Source organism: Alligator sinensis, unplaced genomic scaffold (assembly GCF_000455745.1).
Source record: "Alligator sinensis unplaced genomic scaffold, ASM45574v1 scaffold159_2, whole genome shotgun sequence".
In the NCBI taxonomy this organism is placed as follows: Eukaryota; Metazoa; Chordata; order Crocodylia; family Alligatoridae; genus Alligator; species Alligator sinensis.
The window spans coordinates 2,432,677-2,454,616 of NW_005841992.1; the positions used below are offsets into that span (position 1 = coordinate 2,432,677).

Genomic DNA, 21,940 nt, shown 5'->3' on the forward strand with positions numbered 1-21,940 from the left:
AAGCATCTAGCTGGGATCATCTAGACCCAGCCCTCTTTCCTGCCTATGCAGGGGGTCAGACTCGATGATCTATTGAGGTCCCTTTTGACCCTAACATCTATGAATCTATGAATCTATACTGGCATGGCCCCATGCTCCCTGGTCCAGAGATGCAGCCGGGAGCCACGTGGTACAGGAGCAGGGTGGGGACAGGAAGAGAGTGAAATGGCTGGGGGTGGGGTGGGGCTGGGCTGCTCAGTTCTGCTGAGGGTTCCCCCTGGTTCCTAGTGCCCCAGACTCCTGTCAGCTTTGACAGGCAGACAGAAGACAATAAATATTAATTTACTAATTTTTTTAGGGGCCCTGCAGGCTGGATAGAATGGCCTGGTAGGCCAGATCCAGCCTGCGGGTCATATTTTGCCCATCCCTGCCCTAGGTGCTGCATGGTAGTTCTTTTTGTGTTCATTTGCTTTACTCTTTCAAATGCTTGTTCTTGAATCTCTGACCATTCCCGTGCTATATCATTATGTGCTAACTCTCGTTAGGGTTCACAGACTTCTGATGCATATGTCAGGCTCTGCGGAAATAGTTGATGATCCATATATGTGAGGGTGATATCTTTCTTAGGGTGATATCTTTTATTGGATGAACTATGTAGTTGGGTATAGCCTGGGGCTCTCTGTTACTTTGAGATAAAGGCAGCCCAGCCAGGAAGCTCTGTAGGGCAAGCAGGGCACAGCAGCTGCCAGTTTCCAGGGCAACAGGGCTAACAAGGCAATTAGCAGCCAACCCAGGCAATCACCTGGTCAGAATTAGGCAGAGCCCTGGGAGTACATAAGCCTGGGGTTTATGCTGGTAAGGCAGTCTAGCCCTGCCTGCTGCAGGATTAGGAGCTTCTGCCCAGGAGAAGCACCCAGGGGCACTGGTCAGACCACTTTGCTGCTTGCAGGAAAGCTTAGGCTCAAGGACCTCACAAAGAACCAGGCCCAAGGGGCACTCGATATGGCTGTGCGAAATTTGGATGGGTATTTCATTTCGAAGCTGTTTTGATGCGTTTCAAGCTCGAAACAGTGAAATCAAAATGAAACAAAAGGCTTCAAAACAGCCTCAAAATGAAATGCGGACACTCAAAACGTTTCAAAAGTTTAAAAACATTTTGAGTTTTGAAGTCAGAATTGTTGCAGCTAAATAGAAACTAAGGAAAGGGAGGGGAGGGGGAGGATGGGTGGAGGACTGCTCTGATATTGACACCTAGCTCCATGTTCAATTCCCCAACTCTCTGATTGCTTCCCCCAGCTCTCTGATCATTTCCCCAGCTCTTCCTGTGGGGCGCGGGCCCCCGATCTGCATGTGGGGTTTCAGCAGGCTGTTGCTGAAACTGCAGTGGCAGCCGGCCGACACATCTGGGGGCCCGCGCCCCCCAGGAAGAGCTGGGGGAAGCGATCAGAGACCTGGGGAATTGAAACAGGAGCTGGTGAATCAAACTGGGAGCTGGGGGAATGTTCAGGCCCCTGGAGATTCCCCCAGTTCCTGGTTGGATTCCCCAGCTCCCTGAGCTGTCCACCAGCTCTCTGATTGCTTCCCTCAGATCTTCCCAGGGGATGCGGGCCCCTGGATGATGCAGGATGACAGCAGGCTCTCGCTGCTGGCTGGGACCAGTGTTGGGTGCAGCCTGTGCCGAGCACTGGGAAAACTGCTGCTGCTGCTGGCTCCAGCAGGCAGTGACAGTGTGCTGTCATCCTGTGTGCAGATCTGGGGGCTGGCACCCCCTGGGCGGGCTGCATGGCTGTGCCAGGCTCATCCCAGGGAGTGCGGGCCCATGGATCTGCATGTGGGATGACAGCAGGCAGCTGCTGCCGGCTGGGGCCAGTGGCAGCACCAGTCGTCCTGGAGCTCAGTATGGGCTGTGCCCAGTGCCAGTCCCAACTGGCAGTGGCAGCCTGCTGTCATCCTGTGCACAGATCTGGGGTCCCATGCCCCCTTGTAAGAGTCTGGCACAGCCCTTCAGGCCTCCCAGGGGATGTGGACCCCCAGATAGGCACACAGGATGATAGCAGGCTGCTGCTGCCAGTAAGTGATACGAGTTTTGCTTTGAACAGTTTGAAGTGCAGTTTCCAGAAGTCCCTGCACCTATCTCCTTGAAACTTGGCAGGATGCATGCCCTTAGAACTGGCTACCATTCCTGCAATTTTCATCTGAATTAGGCAAGAAATAACAAAGTTATAGGCATTTTCATGTTTCCCCTTTATAGCCTATGGGTGAAACGTCAAAATGCGTCAAAACAGCCTCAAAACAGTGAAACGGTTTCAATGAAATGAAATAGAACAATGTTTCAAAACAGCAAAACCAAACACTATCCCTTCGAAATGGCGAAACAGAAGTCAAAACTAAATGGTGCTGTTTCGCACAGCCCTAGCACTCAACTGCCTTGAGCCCTGCCAAGGGAAGGCTTGAGGCTCAAGCAGTTATTGAGCCCAGGGTGGGCAGAGAGACAGGGCACAGCCACACAGGGGCCTGGGGCCCAATGCCAGAGAGGGCACAGCCACACAAGGGCCTGGGGCCTGGGGCCAGAGAGAGCACAGCCACACAGGAGTCAAAGGCCTGGCATACAGGGGCCAGGAGCCCAGTGACAGAAGGAACTAACAGAGTTAGAGCCTCAAAGCCAAGCCCAATACAGTAGGCCCAGGTTAGAAAGCCTAGCTATGTTAAAGGGGCAGAGACCAATGAGGCCGAAGTCCTACAGAGCGGCCCCCCTATTAATTTATATTTCCATCAAGGTGTGGCAGGTGAGACAGGGCAGCACCCTAGAGGCGAAGCGGGGCATGGTCGTGGAGCCACCAGGAGGCATCATGGCCACCCCTGGGACCCTGACATGTTACGCTGGGATGCAAGAAATTCTCTGTCTCTTTATTAGCATGCAGACATTTGTCCTAGTCTCTCATTTACTTCTTGTCCTAATGATTCCTTTTGTGCTAATTACTGGATGCCTCTTTTCTTAGAGGAAGTGGCGTAGTCAGTGAACAGAGCTCTGGCCTGGGATTTAGGACACCAACATTCCATTCTAGGATCACTGGCTGGATGACTACGGGGAAGTCTCACCTCACTGTAAGATTATATCTGAGTCACTTATCTGTAAAAATGGGGTTTGAGTATTCTGACCTCCTTTGCAACATACTCTGAGACCTCCAGATGTAAAGAGTTATATGAAAGAATTATCAATATTATTTGTAGGTTCTAAATTTCTTTTTCAGTACCTCTGCTTTTCAGCAGTCTCACAGACAGCACATGGGGGTCTTTTTCAAACATTGGCTTGTTTTCCAGGAGTCACTCTTTTTGAAATACATTCTTAGAATGTGTTTGAATTCTGGACAGGATGCACAGAGACTCTTCTCTCTCCTTTCTCATGCTGAGGATATTCTGTGTGGTTCTGCAATCAGATCCAGGGCGCACACTGCTCTGCCACCCAGCAGTGGGTGTACTCCTTTGTCAACTGCTATAAATTCTAAACCATAACGTCTCTTACTTTGTGGTTTCCCTATCAGCAGCTAACATTTGCCCATTGTCACCAGAATGGTTTTATTGTACGCCATTAGCACTCTGCAACATATCTCCAGTGTAATTCTGCAGTTTATGGTTGCTGGAATTATGTTATAGCTGACTTTATAAAATCCAGCTGGAATCAAATTGGTCATTGAGCCAAAAGTATATTTGCAAATATGCCAGTAGAATATGACAGCTTTTGCAGCTTTGTATTTCCTTGGATAGCTGTGGCCTTGGGAAATAAAACAGTTCTTCGCCATCTCCTTTACACCACTGCTCTTAAGGCAGGCCTCTTTCTTGCTGCCTTTTGTCTTGCTGTCCGCAATATCATACTGGTATTTTTGGTCAATCTGTCCATGTCATACTTTCTGGTTTACTTTAGCTCAAAGCCTGTATACTTTTTTGCAATAGGAGTAATTGTTTTAAGCCCTTCCATGGAGAGTTCACTTGTCCTGGCCATTTCTCTAGGTTTAGATCTGTTTCTCTCAATAGTCAGTCATGTACAGTGGAATCATTTGTTCCCAAACACTCCAGTATTCAGTGAATTTTTAATGTCTTCAATGTTGCAAGCGCATGCCAAAGTTCTCAGTCCTGAAACATTTCCCCTTCTTTTAATTTCAGGTAAAAAAAAATCTCTGTCTGGGATCACAGTAGTCATCACATACATTATCAGGTGTTCCAGTGTTTTGGACATTATTTTTTGTTTCTCACTCATCCTTTTTTCCCCAAAGAGATAGTAAAACAAAGATACAAAAAAAAATATTATCCTAATTTTGCCAACCTTTATCCCCCATGTTCAGAACTGTGGACTCAGTTTTTGCTTCCAGGATGTGCAAAGGTTTTTGTCTAGTAATTTAGCCTTTCAGGTGGACTGATCCATCCATTATACTTATTGGTATCATCCTTCCTTCCTCTTCCTATATTTCATTCTTTCTTGCTTTGAGTCACACTGGAATACTCACTGCTACCACATTTCATGAACTCTATGCAAAGACTCCACCTTTGTGAATTTAAACTAGATCTTTATTAAGGCTTTTCTGCACATCAAATTATATCTATTCCCAAATAATTCCGTGTGTGGATGCTGTCGATATAGAACAAGGGGCCTTTGTTCAGTGCTCTTTCAGCTACATTGGTGCCAAACACTCCTATTGCAGAATAAAGGGAAGTGATTTGGAAAGTCAGTTTCATACCCTCAGTTCAAATTACCTCTCCAAATAAACTAGCTTTACCAGAGATAACACAACTGTGGATAGTGCACCAGTTGTGTCCATGCAGGATTCCTGGTGCTTCTCCAGGATCTTCCCTCCTGCATCTTGTACCTTTTCTCTCATCATTTCCTTTCCTGCTTCCCAGTTCCAGTCTTCTTGTCCATTCAGGAACATTGCCTTTCTCCCTTCCCCCCAGACTGTCCTCCAAAATTCAGCCAATTAACTTCTAGTCCCATTTCCCTTCTTAACCTCAATCTTCCCAGACACCAGTTTCCATTTCTTTCCCCAGCTGGTTCCAGGTCCCTCCTTCTTCCAATCCAAATTTCCCACCTTCCAATTCTCAGACTCAGTTTCTCTCCATACATTCAGTCACAGTCTCACTGGTCTCTTTTCTTCCCTTTGGTTTACCTTGCATCTCCTCTGCTCATTTGAATGAACCGCATTCCTCCTCCACACTTTCTGGATGCCAGTGGTGAAAGTGGGTGGACAGGCATTAAGAGAACAAACTCTCATTCCCAAAAGTGAGCAAAGAAATCCCCACTCTCATTCCCAATATATGGTCCCACCCAGGCTTGAAGTAACTATCACAGGATAAGCTCAGTTTTGCCTCTGTATCCGTGTATGGAAATATACTTGGCTGCTCTGTGGGGGTTGCACATACGCAGTGTAGTTGTGCATAGGAACTGCAAGGGGATGAAATATGCTCAGTTAGGAAAGAGCCTTCAGACTTTGTCACTGTTACACTTTATTAAGTGTCTACTCAGCATGTAAACACTATGGTTTTTCTAAAAGCTGGTAACTTTGCCACTTTTTAGCAGATTTTCACAGTGATGGCCAAAGATGATGACTGCCCATGAGACTTGACAAAAGTTCACTGAAGAGTGTTCACTGTAATGACGTTAGTCAATTTGATGCATCTAACAATAAAAACCAGTTCCTGCTGTTGGGACTGTTAGAAATCAGGATTTCTTATAAAGCTGGGCTCATAATAGTGAGGTTGTACTGTTATCCTTCATTCGGGTCTGTCTTCTCCCTTAAAAAATAGCCAAGTTCCACAGATCCAAAAAACGGTTCATTCCATTACTTGTCAGGACTTTTCCTACTGACCTGGAAAATGTACATACTAACTGCTCCTTTGAGCCCTGGGAGATGGTACTCTAAGAAAGAAGCCTTGACTTCTGACTCCAGAGGAAGAGGCAGTGTAGAAATCCCCTTGTTATACAAGAAAATTAAAACCCAGTGTTTAAGTCACTCTTTATATTTTTGCTCCAAATGGGAAGTATGTACACAGTCGTGTACCGACAGGGGGAGTAGGAGGGGCCCATGGCCCCCAGGCGCAGGCCTGGTGGTGTTGCTGGCCAGAGAGGCTGCGGTGCCTCCTGAATTGTGTGTGCCCGACCCACCCGCCCAGCAGGTTGTGGCTTTCTTTGGCCGTTCCGGCTGGAAATTCCAGCCACTGCTCCTCTCCCTGCAGCCGGTGTGTCATGCTGCTAATTCCCTCGTAGAAGTGCCATGGGGCGGGAGGTGGGGCCCTGCATAGGCTGATTTGCCTCGTGCTCCACACCCTGCTCGGATTGTTCCTGGGGGCAGGGCAGAACAAATGCAAGCATTGACCCCAGGGTGCTGAAGACCCACAGTATGCCACCGTATGTACAGTTCCTAAATGGGGGGAGGGATGGGGGCGGGGGAGGGGACCCTATGCAACCCAGAGAAGGATCTTTCTTATTGTCTGTCAATTTATTTGTCGATGTGCTCCCATGACCTGTCTTCCTCTCCTTCCTAGCTGCTGCAGGCTGTGTTTCTAGGTAGATAATAGACCCCAGCTGGTTTTGAACCCTGTTTTGATGACTCAGCCTGCAGTTTGGAGACCTTCCACCTCAGCCATAAACTTTGAGTGTCCCAGATCTTAGCTACATGTAACAAAGTCCATGGCTGCTAAGTCATCAACACTACACAGAGTCTGGATTTATATCGTAACACACACACACATTAGGTTGTTTATTGTTTTGTGTGTGTGTGTTTTGATATGGGAAAAGTGGCCCCTGTTGTTCCAGCCACGTGCTCAGCACATGGCAAGCTGGGGCCTGCATCTAGGGAAAATATGTAAAACCCTCTGGCTTCATTGGGCAGAGGATGCTTCAGGCAGATTGATTGGAAGAAAGACTGAACTTTTCCCTCCTGGATTGGACAAGCCTTGGGTGGTGTTACACACCAGGGATACCAGAACCACAGTAAGGTTCTCGGGCTGCTGTTCATCTGCTTGCCGAGAGCTGCACAGCTAGACTGGAAGCAGAAAACCTACTCCCATGTTGGGTCTGCCCCGCTCTTTCCTGGAGAGGCAACCAAACACTATTTAAAGGGAAAGCCTCAGACAGGGAGAGAAAGTCTGTTTTGAAGGTTGAGACTCCTATTTCCTCCCTCTTTCTGTTCTTTTTTTAAAGTAGGTTAAAGGCATGGGGGTATTAATCCCTGAACCAGACTGTCCAGGATTGGGTCCTAGCAGGTACTGGCTACAGGGGCCTGTCCCCCTCTGTTTTATGATTATCTCTGCACAGGGTAAAGCTGAGACTGGATGTCCGAGTTGCAGCCATAGGCCTGGGTATTTTTTTTTCTGCTGTTTCTACAGCTAGTATAGCCTAGCTGTGTTGCTGAGGCCCAGCTATATGTTCAGGCCTCAGTGCAGTATAGGCTTGGCCAACTTTTGCTGCCCAGTTCAGGCCCAGTAAGGTAGGCCTGACTTCTCTTTCAAAGTCATTTTCTTGCAGTTTCTGCCCAGCAGAGCTGGGATTGGGATTAGGAATTTAGGGGTGCAGCACACTGTCTGGTGCCACAGTTAACAACTCAAGGCCCCCACATGGAAGTGGGAATCACCCAACAGCATTGCAGGGAACAACAATGGGCCCCTTGCAACACAGAAGGACCCATGGTCTCCAGGAGCTTCCCGTGGCCCAGCAAACCAAAGAACAGCTCAAAGGACTCTCCAGTGAAGCCTCTCCCTTCAACCCATTGCTAAAGGGCGGGTATAATGGTGCAAGCCCCTACAATTGGCTTTTGCCCCAAGTCCCTGACTGCCTGGGCATGGGTGAACCCTCACCAAGAGGGTGAAATCTATGAACTATGCCTTGTAGTTGGTAGTGTTTTAAATGGTATTTTCCTTGCTTTCTTTGCCTTTGTTTCTGTAATAAACAACCCCCCCCCCCCTTGCAAGCAGTGTAAACAGAGAGGATAAATTTATGTGGGACACCCTAGCAATTTATTTAATGTTTCCCAGGTGTTCTGGGTGGGGGCTCAAGCCAAGGTAAAATATATTTAGACTCCAAAATTAAACCCAGCCCTTGTTGCTGCTGACCAGTGCCCAACAGAAGTGTTACATATTATTAGAATTTTAAAAAAAAGAAACTCTTTCAGCAATGATAGTTACATTGATAGCTTAGGTTTATTTTCAGTTAATATTTCTGCTCTTAAAATTCAAAAGTTTAAATATTTGTGGAATAAAAACATGAAAAAGTCACTATCAGCCCAACTGAAGTTAATACATTTCCTGTAATATCTCACATGTGGCAATAATGATCTGTTTGAAGAGAACTACAGTACCTATTTTGGTCCACTTTTACAGCTCAAAAGTATCACCAAATTATTCTTTTGATAGAAAAGTTTTTATTCCTATGGAGTTACTTCTTAAATACTGATCTAAGACATAAGGGAAGAGTTTCCCTTATAACAGAAGTTACAATAAATGTAGCACAGATCTGAAGTATGGAAACATTTATTAAGGAATTGTCAAAAAAGTTATGAACATCTGAGTTGCAGGTGTTTGCATTGTGACATGCATATATTCTGACCACATGTAACCAGCCAACTTCTGTCAGAAGAGGGTGTGGAGGATGATTGAGCTATTCTATTTAAAGTGCTAGCTTTTGAATAACACAGTCCTGAAAACTGGCTTCAGTTAAATATTTTTGGAGAACAGAAATTGTGTGTCCATTGTATTAAAGGAGCCTATTTGAACAAATCATACATCCTGTCTAAGTTCAACCACCAGAAACGGTGGGAGACATGGAAATCTGGAAGCAAGCATATCTGGGAGCATAGAGTATCCCTTAATAGTTGCAGCTCCCTATAGAGCTGGCTTAACCAGCTGTAGATACAATAATGTTGTGCCCTTGTTATTTTGGGTGTCCTCAGTATAAGGTCACTTTGGAAACAGCATTAACAATTGGACTCAAATGTTGTTGGACAGTGAAAAGTTACTAGAAAACTGCTTTGGTTTACAGTGAGTAACACGCACCAAACTCAACTATTGAACAGATAAACTGACATTCTTGCTACATGAGAAATTTGCCTTAAGTTCTGATAATACGCTTAGTTTTTTTTAGCACAACATGAATGCACTATTTGTAAAGAGAGCTCCTCTTACTATGGAGTTAAACTTTCTCTTCCTACAAAAGAAAATAAATGAAACCTTTGACAAAGGAGAAAAGTTAAGTGTGAAAGAAATGACAGGAATCAGAAGTTTAAAGAGTCCAAGAGCATTGAGTGACAAAGACTAAGCAAGAGAATGGCTGTGTGAGGGTGTGGGGGAGCTGGAGGTCAACAGGAGGCAGTGGGGAAAAATAGGACTCAACAGATTGTCTGCAAGGAAAATGCATGCAATTGTAATAAAAGGATAAGAAGGGTCTTCTCTTCACTGGTAAAAATATGTGGTTTTGCTAGAGTGCTCAGACATTCTCTGCATAAATGTTTTTCATTGGAAAATGAAGATATATAAAAACTGAGAACTGTTACAGGACAGACTGTTTCTAAGCCTCTTCCAAGATAATATTGGGTTACAACAGAATCCTGCCTGCCACCCTGGTGTCAGAACTCGGCTGTGTGGCATTGGTAGAACTTCCATTCTGCCCCGTCTCCTGCTAGTTTGCCAACCTGGGTCTTTGGCAGTGTCAGAGTCAGGACCAGAAGACCTTCCAGACCACCTTACCTCACAAAATACCAGGGTCAGGGACTTAGTCTTGACCCCCGGGGACACGGTTTTCAGGACCCTAGATGCCCATCTTCGGTTCCAGGAGGGCGGCCTGCAGATCCTCCGGGGCACGACCGTGCTGCAGGAGGAGGTCAAGCCCGAGTTTGGCTCCATGTCGACTGGTTCTCCGCCCCGGGCACTCTTTGGTGCTTTACAAGTTCTTTCTACAGAACTTGGAGTGTGGCAACCTTAGGAGTCACTGCTAAGCTAGGACTCTTGGTACTTGAGCTCCCAAGCAGAACTGTTTGAAAAACCTTCATCTAGTTTATGTTGTGGTATTTTGTTTCTATTGTATATTTCCCTGAGTATGGCAAGCATGGTAGTTACCACAAGGCAAATACACACCTTTTCTTAGAGGCGAATAAAGTACTGTAAGTGAACCAAGTTAACACAGGAAAAGGAAGAGGAGTGGCTACTGAGGACACATCTACCCTAGGAAAATAGGTGTCCTTTGAAAATATGCTAAGATGTTTTATCTAGTACAACTTTGCATCCTGGGTCTGACTATGACCAGTTAATGCATATTTTAATTTTAATAACAACTTATTTTCCAGTTTAGCTAAATTCTTGAGAGAGGAAAGACAGGACATACATAGGAATATCAGTGGAGGAAAGGTATGAAACAGGGAAGGGAAAATATTTATCACCTAGCTCTTTAAAAGGCACAGAAGCCTTTTATAAATTTTGTACAAGTAGGCAAATTAAAAAATGAAATGCACCATTTTTTGAGCTGAAAACTCAAATTTCTTAGCTAATTTGATGAAATTAGTATATTTTAACTGGAATAGCAGAAACCTTGGAAGGACCTTGCTAATTCTCTCCTGGTATAGAGCCATACAAGATTTAATAACTGCTGAATACAATAAACTTATCACTATTAAATGCATAAAGGCTCATATTACTTTAAAATAAAGGGGTCATCTTATTTATCTGCCCACTGAGAGGCCATTATCACATTAGCTTCTGCATGATACACTAGACCTCTGAATGGGCATATTTGGTACAAATTTTACTATATGACAAAGTAAGGAACACTATTCCTATCAGACCTAATAAAAGGAAATTAGAGTTCAAGAATTAAACTCTAGATTCTAAGTATCAGCCTAAAATGAGCCAACCCCCATACAACCCTGTGTGTATGTGTGCCAGGCCACAAAGTACTGCATTCAATAAGGGGAAAAATATTTTGTATTCTACTCAAATTATTCAGACACACCCATCTCATCAAGATCTTGGTTTCCACAAATATAACAGCTTCTTAGGAACATTCACTGTGATGACCAGAACCAATTAATTAAGGCTTAAGCACATGCAAGAACTAATTAGGCCCAAAGTGTAGAAAGAAAACTTTAGACTGATTAAACTGATGTCCATATGTGCATAGAAACCCCATTAATGCACATAGCCCCTTGGCCTTGTGTATTTTGTTCATGGTAAGGGGCTGTAACAAGGAGCTGATGGCTCATGTTACTTTAAGGGGAAAGTGCAGCAGGTTAGCCTGGCTGTTTAGGGAGACAGCTAAACCAAAGCCAGCTGCACTGTAACAAGCTTACTGTGTAGGGAAGATTCCCAGACAGCCTGAGAGAAAAGGCTGAAAGCAGCTGGGTCAAGCTGAAGCAGAGAGAGGCAGGCTGACCATTAAGCACAAGGGGAAACCTCAGTGCTTGATTAGGGAGTCACCTGCCTGGAAAGGGCAGTATTTCAGGGTGTATAAACACAGCAACAGAGGCAAGGCAGGAAGTCTAGCCCTGTAGGTTGCAGGGAGTGGAGATGTGGGCAGAGAGGGGCTGAAAGACATAGCCTGGTAAACCCAAAAGGATACAGGGCTTGCAGGATGGCATCATCCCAGAATGGGGGACACTTTTTGTTTGAGAGTTGTTGCTTATATCTGCGTTGTGTTTACATGAAAAAGTGAAGACTGAGTTGTGGCTGTGAGGGTGGTATGGAGGCCACAGGGACACCTGAGAAACACCCTACATAGATCCCTGTAGGGATCTGAGCAATGTGAGAACAGGCCAGTCTGGGTCAGGGACCCAGGAGGCTGAGTGGTATGCAAACAGCCTTGCCTGACTTGGAGACTCTTAGAGGATGAGAAGCAGAAGAGCAGCTTTGCCTGGGTTTGGGACCCCGGAGGCTGCAAGAGTCTGAGAAGGGAGAGAACAGAGCCAGGGGATGGGTAGTGGACCTAAGCTGGGGGGGCACAGCCACAAGAAAGGGGCTGAACCTGGGAGGGCTGAAGCCCCAACAAAGATTTGAGGCGTAAGGGGGCCAAGTGTTTTCAGTGGGGTCAGGGGGCCCCTCCAAAGTGATCAAATGACATGGGTGTGGCTACAGGGGAGGACGGAAGCTATGATTATTGCCCCTAAGATGGCATGTGCTTTAAGGCACAGAGAGGGCCATGACTCAAGACTCAAAAGAGCAAGACTGGTGCCAGCTAGGCACTTGAGACAATAGATAGCTGAGGGACTGAGGCTCACTTTGGGGTCCTGACTCAACCTCCCTATTATCAGTTATACCAGGTCACAGCAGGTGAGATAAAAAGGGAGGGTACCGCAAAGAGTTAAGGTGGGGCAGGAGGTGCTTGGCCACTAGGGGTTGTCACAGCCACACTGCAGCCTCAGCCCTGATACAGGGGCATCCAGAAGAATCAACTCCAAGCTCTATGGCAATGAATCAGTGAATCAGGAAATATTTCTAGTGCTTCAGGACCGTCACCTGGATTCAGGTACGCCTTTCTCTCATAGGCTGAGGACTGCTGGAGAGGGGCCAAGCAAAGGCTGGTTTTGGTTTTACAAGAGGGGTAGTTCAGATCCAGACCCTCTTATTATCCACCTTCAAATTTGGGAATACAGGAATAAAGATAGTGACCATAGACATGTTGTTAGTTTTGACTCTGTTTTAAGAACCTAAGATTGCATCTCAATGTCTGTTTTTGCACACTGAGAAAATGGATTCATTTCCTATCTCATGCACAACAACTTGGGACTTCTGTATTTTTCAGCAGTCTTTGGAAACTATGTCATCTATTGGTAGGGTGACCATATGTCCCGGTTTGCCCAGGACAGTTCCGGATTTCGAAGGCTGATCCTGGCTGGTTGGTGAAAATTAAAACAAACATCCCAGAACTGCAGTGGCATGGAGCACAGTCCAGTGGGGAGGCAAAGTGTCATGGTACACCAGGCAGCTCCACCTCCTTGCCGGACTGTGCCCATGCCCGTGCTCGCCAACCTCTGCCACTGCTTGCAGCAGCATCACTGACTGGGAATGGGAGGGAGGGCAAGCAGTGTCCTGGATATCCCAGATTTCCTTGTGGTCACCCTATCTGTTGGTCAGTCTTTTAATCACATCCATCCCCTGGGATTCTGGACTTCCAGTTGAATGAAGTAGTAGTTAATAAAAAAAAAAGTTACAGCTGTAAACCTATTGTTTCTAATCTTTTGTAGTTTTCAGCTTCAAAGAGAGAAAATCCAGTGTTATCATATAGAGATTAAATGAGTTTGGCAGGCTAATAAATGTTTCAATTTGCTTTGTTGCTTTCAACCATTGAGCACTCCTGTAGGACAGTGCAAATATAGGAGCTGCCTCTTCTTAATGGCTTTCATGGCATGAGTATAGGATTCCTTATAGTGTTAAAGCTCCTCACAATAAATGTCTAAGCTATAAATTTTGATGGGCTTCCCAGCTGAATGGATGCTTTGAGTGGAGACAGACTGGCTGGAGCTAAAGTAGTTAGCTTTGATTTACCTCTCTTCTATTATTCAATCCTATTGAGAATTTTGAGTAGTGATATCAAGGCATGTTGATTGGTTGCAGTTTATAGATTGAGACAAAATGAGTGATACTTAACCTGGGTCAATACCATGCAACCTTATAATGATATTAGCGGGGATGAAGTAATGTGTAGATTTGTAAGAGACAGACAATGAAGCAAGATGTTTGCAAATAAATCCATTGACAGATGAGTTTTCCTCATTAATCATTCAGTGTATGTGTTTCTTGGAGGTCCTTGAGGGATTTCCCAAGTACTTCTCTATCAGAGGAAAAGTTTGTGCATGTCATTGCTCATGCATTTATATTTAGTCTTTTTCTTTACATATGGAAACAGCATATGGCACCTGCATTCTTTCCTAGATAACTAGTGAAAAGGTTGATTAATGCTGTATTAAACTCCCCTGTTGTGTTTTAAGTTGGGAATTCATTTTAAGAGTTGTTACTATAGACACTTTTGAATTGGAAGAATAGATGTGCAAGTGTCCTGAGTAAAATTGTCCTTTATAAAAACCAGTTGTTATAATGACTAATTCTCTACTAACAAGACTGCAAGGGTACACTCTACCAGCTAAATACAAATATTAAGGAACATTTATGGAAAGGGACACCAGTCAACTGTCATAGTCATGAGTTACAGTCACCCAGGAATTCATTTGGTCCTTTGAATGCTTGTGATACTGTCTGGTAGCACAAGGTTAAGCCAGAATCAAGATATTTATGCATCTAATATAACTGTCACCAACCCACACCAGAGCTGGATTCAGTTAAACCATATTTGGTTGCACTGCATACCATTCACTTGATGGGAATTTCCAGAGAGATCAGGGGAGCAAGAGGGACCGAGGCTGAGAGCTCAGCTGTTGCTGTGCAGCAAAGGAACAGTTAAACACTTGGGTTTTTTTTATTCTATTTTAGCAGCTAGAGGAGCAGAATTACCCTATCAGTCCTCGCTGAGGCAGAGCTCTCACTAACTTGAGGATGGATTGAGCTTAATGTGCTTGGACACATGCTTTAGTTGTCATTCTTCGTGCCCTTCTGATGATCTAATGTAAACAAGGAGGAAAAGGACCCCTTAAACCCTTCCAATTTAAAAAGAGTTCTATAAATGAGCCTCATCTCCTGTCTCATTTTGGTCCGTACTCTGAGACCCCCCACTTGTCATCAACCAAAAGTTATGTATAATGTAAATGGAAAGCAGTATTTGGATTCAGGGGAATTTTATGAAGCTGGACCATCACATCAGCAGGCATCTTTGTTAATTATAAAAAAATAAATTTATGCAGCCTACAGAAAATAATGAATTAGCAGAAAGTGACTTTGCTTGCAGTACATGAGAGAGACATTATTTCAGCCTGCTTTTTCCCTTCAGATTTGAAAAGTAGAAAATAGTTGGAAATCTAAAAACTGGAAAAGATCTGAATTTTAGGTTTAACCAGCCCAGTTATGGCAGGTAGGACCTATCTTTTGGTAAGGGGAGTGGTGGATAACTCACTATAATCAGTATGATTTATTTTGCTAAGTACCACATGGTGGTACATGCCAGAATAGTATTAATGTGTAGTCTGGAGGATGTTTGTGTGCTGAGTTGTCTTGTCCAGGTATTGTCCAGAATTTCATTAACTCAGTATTCTTAAAGAAAATAGAGAAACAATACATTTTTTTTTTTGTGTTAGCTTAATGTATGGCAAAGCAGACAGCCGTATTACAGCATGCCAGTGTGCTCCAGCATGGGATATAGTTTCACCTTCAGCTTAGAAATGGAGAGGAGGCTCAATAAACTGTATCACATATGAAAACATAGTCTGCACTCAGCTGCTGTATATGAACTGCCATGGAAAAGCAGGCGCTAGAACCAACTGTAATCACTAGTCCTCCTTTCCTTAGTTTCAACCTGCTCTGGAAGGAGGATTGAAGGTAGTTTTCAGTGTGCTACTCCATCTTCTGCCACAAGGACAGAACCCAGGGAACAAAAGCAGTGGATCAAGCCCTCTGTCTTCTGCTGCTGAGGACTGTATGCCTCAGCTGTCTGGTAGACTATATAATGTATATATAATCTGCAGAAGGAGTCTACTGGCATTGGGCCAGCATGAGGTCTGATTTGACTGTCTAGGACTATCACTTATGTACGGAGCATGTTTTTTGGGGGTCAGGCTGACCATGCTGGGGGTTCTTTGTCTGTTTTTATCACAAGATTGAATTTAAAACCTAGATGGTGCCACTTTAAATAGTGTATTTCAGTTTTGTTTGTATGCAGTTTAGCTAAAATCCATTTTCTGAGTAAGTAAAAGTTGTGCTGAAAGACAGCTTGTTTTATTTCCTGGTGTGCACCCAAATCACTTGAAGCACATCTTGAAATTACCAGTGTACCTCTGTGGAAAAACAAACTAAACTAGAGTCCTTCTTTATGACCTTGTTTAGATAAAGCATACTGAGAGCTCTGCATGCTTTGTATGGTATCACAGTTAAATCTAGTAAAAGACTCATTCTGTTGAGGCTTATGAGATAAAGGGCCCAATCTTAAAATCCTTCCACTTCTGATTTGCTGATTTTATCTATTTGCATGGATGTATTTCTTTAGTCCTACTGTACTTTTGGTGCTATTATGTGGTTAAGAGTGCAAATAATCAAAAATGCCTTTAAAAAGCATGTAAAAGCAAATCTCTAAAAGCAGAGCTCTTGGGGATTTTTTTTGGTGATTGGGCGTGTGGGAGTGTTTGTTTTTGTTAGAAAACACCAGTTCACTGAAATCACAGCTGGTTTGCAGAAAGGGTTGGTTTTGACAAATTTCCCAGATAAAAATAATTTGAGGAAGAAGCTTTAGGATGATCAAATCACTCATTTTGGACACAGTAAAAATTAAAAAGTTTTAATTTTTGTTTCAGAATGACTGTTTCAGAATTTTAGTTAATTTATGTTAATAAAGGGTTGCAGCTGAAACAAAATATTGCAACTTACTTATTCTGTAATTTTTTTTTTGCTTATGGTTTAAGAACATTTTTGAAGTTCTCACTGATCATCCTAATCTGAGGTGAGATGCACTTTCATGTTGTTTCCCATCTTGCAGGATGAGAAAATAATTTCCTGCTTAATTCTTTTAATCAGGCTTCCCACCTGCAAGTGAATTCCACTCCTCCCCTACCATGAAGGTGTACATTGCTTGAATCATGTAGTTGGCTGCATTCTGCTGATCCTGATTCTCATGACAACATGGTGTTAGCCACCCAGTTAGGGCACTACATTCCCAACCCCTAAGTCTTCACTGAAAATGTTCTGGAAAGACCTAATTGCAAAGTCTACAATGTCCACTAGGAAGTGGGGATAGCAAGAACCTAAACCACTTATGAGCTTTACATGTCAAAAATAACATCTTAAACAGCTTCTTGAAATTAGTTAGTAGTTAGCATAAGGCACTGCTAAAATAGATCACTGCACTCAACCAGTCATGATCAATGTTAGCCTTTCTTTGGAGGAGTCTCTGCCACCACACACTAAATTGTCATCTACAATCACATCAGTCTCCTTAAGTCCCTCTTGGTCCCCCCCTTCATGCAGATGTGTATAGTTCTCTTCTAGTACCATCTGTCAGCCTTCGCTATTCCACCCTGAGGTGGCAAAGGCTCAGAAGAGGACAGATAGTGAGTGTGACCTTCTTGTTAAACTCAAATAATAGAAAGCATTCCTGACACATGTATCTGACTGACTGTCCGAAGTAAAGGTAGGCAGTTACATTAGTCTGAAGTCAGGCAGATGATGAAGTAAGCATCTGATGAAGCAAGCTAGCTGCTTATGAAAGCTTGTGCTATACGTCTCTGATTTAATAGTTAGTCTATAAGGTGCAAATCTACCCTACCTTCTGCCCAAAAGCAGCCATCCATTCAACAAGATTCCCCATTTTTAATTCTTCTTCTCTTCAATGCTGGGGCAAACCCTGTTGTTGACTCCTTTCTGTCATGAAGATTCACAACTTTGAATTCTTCCTCAGAGACATAACACCTCATTTTCTTCAGCTGTCTATTTTCTGACTTTTCTTTTCATGAATATTTAGTAGGTGTCATTCTTTTTAGTAACTGAGACTAGCCATCTTATTGCTGAAAATGAGCTTGAAAACCCAGAGAGTGAAGTCTGTAAATATGTACAAAGTCATGGTGCAGTTATTCAATTACTAAACACGGCATATTATCAGACTATGAAAATCTGACTAAAGTGGATGGGAAATGCATAACTCCAGGCAGGCAAAAATGGAGGAAAAGAAAAAAGTTCTCTAAGTATGTTGGCCAGAAAAGAAAGACCAAGGAAGCTGGAGGTCTACTGTTAAATGGCTAGGATGAACTCTTAACAGAAGATGCAAACAACACAAAGCTGCTCAACAGATAGTTTGCCTTAGTCTTAACAAAAAAGTCAAGCATCAACCAGACACCTAACATGGATTCCTTGGATAAGAAAGGGAACAAGCTGAGGGATGAGATAACAAAACAGGGAGGGAAAACAGAAACAGTCAAAGAACTTTTCATGGATCGGAATGAATTCAAATCAGCAAGGCCTTATGAACTCCTGCCAGGGTACTGAAGAAACTGGCAGAAGAAATCTGAGGCCCCTTAATGATAATATTTATGTAGTCATGAGAGGTGGGTTAAGTATCAGAGAACTGGAAAAGGGCCACTGTAAAAACAGACACAAAACAGGACCTGGGGAATGCTAGACTGGCCAACCTCACCTTAATACTCAGGAAATTACTGAAGCATGAGGAAGTCCAGTTGCAAGCATGTGGAGGAGAAAAGGCTGATCATAAGCAGCCAGCATGGATTTACTAAGAATAAACTGCTAAAATATGAAAATATTCTTGTTCCCCCCATGCCCTGCCTCCCATCATGGTTTCTCAATGGACTAAAATTTCAAGACTTGTGCTCAGCCAGGTATGTGTATAGAAAGCCACATACCTGTCCAGCCAGCATGCTTCCAACTGCCTGTGCTCAGTAGCCATGTGGGCCCTTTCACATGCATATATTTTGTTCTATTATTCTATGCCCATGTGGAAGTGCCAAAAATGGCAGCCATGAATCTAGGTAAGTGCCATCTGGATGAGTAACATGACATAAGATTCTGCTCTTTGTATTAAAAACCTACACATAAGAAAGAGGTTGGAAGAGAATGTTTTTTGCACTTTCAAAAAACTATGTTAAATGACAGCAGGGCTCCCTTCAAAAGGTGGTAAATGGTTCTCAATTTCTCATATGCAGTGTTGCCAGATCTCATAATTATGGTGCAAGGTTTGCAACATTTTTCATGAAGTCCTGGGCCCTAGCATTGGATAAATATATCAGACTCAACTTTTCCAAAAGGGACCTGGGGGTGACAATTTTCCACAGGATGAATATGAGCCACCAATGTGATGAAGTCGCCAACAGATCAAATAGAAGTCTGGTGAGCATCAGCAGATGTGTTGCCAATAGATCCAGAGAGGTGCTTTGCCCCCTCTATTCGGTGTTGTTGAGACCACAGCTGGAGTACTATGTCCAGTTATGGGCACCGCACTTCAAAAATGATGTGGACAAGTTCAAAAGGGTTCAGAGAAGGGCTACCTGCATGATCAAGGGCCTGGGGGATAGGGCTTATGAGGAGAGACTTTGGGATCTGGGTTTGTTTAGTCTGAGTAAAACATGGCTGCAGGGTGACTTGATAGCAACCTACAAATGTGTCAAGGGAGAACACCAGGATCTGGGAGAGAAAATTTTCAGACCCCCATCCCCTGGGGAGGACAAGGACCAATGGGCACAAGCTAGTCAAGGAGAAGTTTAGGCCAGACATAAGGAAAAACTTCTTTTCCGCCTGGGTAACTAGATTCTGGAACACACTCTCAGAATATAAACACAGATATGGTAGAAATGTACTTGAACAGATAACAAAGAAGACATGCTGTTTTCTCAGAAAATGATGTTCAAGTTTAAAAAAAGAATTTTCTCTATGCAATGTTAAGACAATTGTAGGATCAGACTTTTTGCCCCTGACCACTGTCACCTAGCAAAGTAACTCCCTGATGCTGTGTATGAAAAGTGTTTGTGTGTGTGTGTGTGTGTGGGATTTATTTCATGTGCCTGTAACCTGCACCTTGGAATGACCTGTGAAATTCTTCAGTAATATTCAGTGATACAGCAGTAGTATTTTCTCTGCAGTAGTGATAGCAATATGAAAAATTAAGGCATTTTTGTGTATTTCTTTTCTGATGTATCATGTTAAACATCAAGATGGATGAGATGCATATGATATTTTTGCAGAAATGATTTTTTCAGTATGTATTTCCTCTAACTTTTCTTAAAATGGTTGATTAGCTTATTAGATTTTTGTCTTACATCATTTGTTGCTGCTGTTGACTCAGAAATGAATTAAACTGAATGGGTGATATACAATTAGTAATGGAGATTGGCCCAAGTTTGGCCTTTTAGGTTTACATGTTATACAGCTCATTCCAGATCAGACCACATTAAAACTTTCAGATGCTACCCATCATGAATTCTGCAACAAAGCTAGTCCACATTTTCTAACAAAATTTTTTCCCCAGTGAAAAGCCCTTATACTCAGTCTTTCCTCACATTCCAGAATGTAGTCCTTTGTGAAAATACAAACTATGATGATAACAACTAGATTTGGTCAAGAATGTTTTTAACATTTTTTCTTCTTTGGAAAATTGTGTTTATTGAGACTAAAGCTGTTCACAAAAATCATATTTTAAAAGGTCAAAATCAGATAATGAAACATTCCAAAATGACCAGATGAAATATTTGGAGCAGCTAAATGGACTGCTCTCTATTTTAGACCATGATCACTTCTAGGAATTTGAATTTTCTCTTGATTTGGAGCAAGAAAAAAATTAAAACTCTGAAAAATCTTCTGGGATGGAAAAGTTGTTTCTTAACCAGCTCTCCCAGCAATGTCCCACTTACCCAGGACCACATTTATCCATTGAGCAACTCCATTGAAGTCAAGTGATTACTCATTAAATACGTGAGAGTAAAGGATTTCTTATGGTGATATCTTTTTTTTTTAACTGGACAACATAGTTAATAAAAATAAGATATCACCCTAAGAAATCCTTGCGTCTTGCATAATTTCTGGACCATCATGGCTACAACATTGGTGAGGCTGCAACTGGAGTACTGCGTCCACTTCAAGAGGGATGTGGACAACCTGGAAAGGGTTCAGAGGGGGGCTACTCGTATAGTGGAGGGCCTGCAGGTAAGATCCTATGAAGACAGACTGAGGGACCTGAATCTCTTCAGCCTCCGCATGAGAAGGCTGAGAGGTGATCTTGTGGCTGTCTACAAACTCATCAGGGGGTGTCAGCAGGGAATAGGAGATGCTCTGTTTACCAGGGCACCCCTCGGGTTTACTAGAAACAATGGCCATAAACTGAAGGAGAGTAGATTTAGATTGGACATCAGGAAGAAATTATTTTTGGTGAGGGTTGCCAAAACATGAAATGGACTTTCAATGGAGGTGGTGCTTTCCCCTACCTTGGAGGTGTTCAAGAGGACAAGCACCTGGCTGGGGTCACTTGATCCCAGTGCTCTTTCCTGCCTAGAGCAGGGGGTCAGACTTGATGATCTAATAGATCCCTTCTAACCCTAGAAATCTATTAAATCTATGAAACATCATTCTATAATATACACATTTTTTCTTCCCAATAAATAAACCATTTTTCATTCTATCTGTAATATTAGCAGCCTCTCTTTGGGTCAGTCAGATTATATACCAAAATGTGGAAGAATCAAATAATTCTTTGGCCTCTTTTGCTCAACTGGCATTTTATTGAAGAAGTTGTACAGTATTTGGCTTTGACTAAAGAAGTAAAGCCAGAAACACAATAGAGGATAGAGTTAACACATTTTGAAACCAGCATTTGTAATGCCACAGAAGTTCTCTCACCATCAGTAGAGGTAATAAAGAAACTAATTTACCTTTACAATAAAGACTGTTCTTCAGGAACAACATTGGAGCTAATGAATATATTTTAAATCAAATGGTCTCATTTTTCCTCTGTAGTTTTTATATAATCTGTTCTTAACTTCAGTTATAAAGACCAAAGAATAGATGCTAGTGGTAGCGAATAGGACAGTTATGCTGATTCTCAAATGTAGAAATAGAGCTGATCTAGAAAAGCCTCCCTTGGTTCCCTTAAAAATAACGGAGTGGCATCTTTGTGCCATTGACTTGGGTCAAAATGAAAATTAGTCTAGTAAAACAAATTTTCCTCACAATTTCCAACCATTTTTGGTTTGGGTTTTTTTTCACATAATTTTAAAACAGAGGACATGCATGATTGCCTGGTTGAGTTTGTAGCTAGAAAAACTGAAATACCATCACTGGTAGCATACTCCATATTTTATCTTGAGGGAATCTAAGCTCTGAAACTTAATCAGCAGGA

General features: G+C 43.0%; 1 long non-coding RNA gene across 1 annotated transcript in view; it reads left to right on the forward strand.

Moving 5' to 3' along the window:
- Positions 1–21,940, forward strand: part of LOC102382625 — a 60,522-nt gene that overhangs the window by 30,714 nt on the left and 7,868 nt on the right. The gene's annotated exons all lie outside the window — the stretch shown is intronic.